This window comes from Aulonocara sp. 'chitande type north' Nkhata Bay, linkage group LG16, assembly GCF_057382095.1.
Source record: "Aulonocara sp. 'chitande type north' Nkhata Bay isolate Kocher_YH1m ecotype deep benthic linkage group LG16, A_spYH_male_GT1.1, whole genome shotgun sequence".
NCBI classification, from domain to species: domain Eukaryota; kingdom Metazoa; phylum Chordata; class Actinopteri; order Cichliformes; family Cichlidae; genus Aulonocara; species Aulonocara sp. 'chitande type north' Nkhata Bay.
In genome coordinates, this window is record NC_141359.1 from 13,552,558 (window position 1) to 13,554,128 (window position 1,571).

Sequence of the window (1,571 nt, forward strand, 5' to 3'; positions counted from 1 at the left end):
TGCCCTCTGACTTGTTAACTAAACCATGTTGTAAATATCAGATAATTTATCATAGTCTGGATGATAAATGTTTGGTTCAGTATCAGGTCCAAATGTGATTCCTCCACTGTGACTTATGCATCTGAATCCCTCCTCAATGTTGGCATCCTTCCATATGGCCATCCACTGCTGCCTATTCTGGTTCTCTGAATGTATTAAAGATCTGTTGCACAGAACCATCTGGATGGAAGCAAAATACATGGTTTGAGGCCGGCAGTCCTGGGAATGAGTTTCACCTTGGCTCACTCAGAGAGGAGCGGCCAGAGGACGTTGGTGATTTCGGATACTGAGTGTAATTACAGAGCAAATCGTGGAGAAGTCTGTGGAGTTTGTGCACTGAATGCAGTAATCAGTGCTCTGTTTGATTCTGTCCACTGTGAATGCAAACAATGTCCCTACATAATGTTTTTACTTGTTTATAAGACATAAGACTTCTGTAATGGTAAGCACAAATACTCATAGGATACATCCATACTGAACCACAAATCCTGAAACTACCAGTGTTATGATGATCTTTTCAGTTGTGCTGTGCTTAGAATGTATCTTTATTCATAAGGTTTATGGGTAGGGGGCCAAATAACAGGTATATAAGATATAATTCCCTAAAAACATTATTCTACCAACCTAACTCACTAAACATCCTAAAATTGCCCTAGGAATCCTTTAATAAAAATAACACCAATCCAATACATTCGCAGTGGCACATACACAGAATTGTATAAAGATCATAAAGAGAGTTTTTGCAAGTTATGAAATGCCATACAGTGTTAATAACAACTGTTGTTTTAGAGTTTACTTGCAGTAAGCTGCAGAAAGCTTGCATTTCTTTCCCTTCACAAGTTGTTTCAATTTTTATACGTGTGAGAGGGATAGTAAAGTGGAATAAGCTCACAAAGTCTTTTGCTGATTTGATTGTGTGTATTTGTAATCAGATTTTCAGCATTTGCAGGATCAAGAAAAGTGTCATTACAAGTGGCAATGTCATCTACGAAACATCAATAATGCCACGTTGCTGTAATTGTGGACGGAAAGGACCAAAAGTGAAATCTAATCTAAAGCTGCATCTAAAAACTAACATCACTCGAAGAAAGATGAAGATGGTTGTTGCATGGCATGATATATTTTCTGTGTGTATAGAAATGTGGCAGCTATTCCTTTTTGTTTATGCTGAGGTAGTATTTTGTCTTTGGGGTGAGAGTGGATGTGGTTTAGACTTGGTGGCTTTCTTTTCTTTACTTAGGCCTTAATTACAAGCCAACCTAGGAAACTTTCATAGAGGAAATTGAGAAACACTGATTTGGGTTCAAGAAACATCATAAAAGAGCAAGGGCGATCATTGCAGTTGCGTTATTTTGGAAATATTAATCTTTTGGCGTTTTCTTCTCCTTTTTTCGCAGTGACATTTAGAATAAGATGAAAGAGGCGGTCATGCTGTGAATTTAAATCGAATGAAAATGAGGAGGTGGAATATGCTGGTAGAAAGAAATCGAATTTGGGGGCGTTCCTCTTTCGCCTTAAAAGGGGGAACTTGA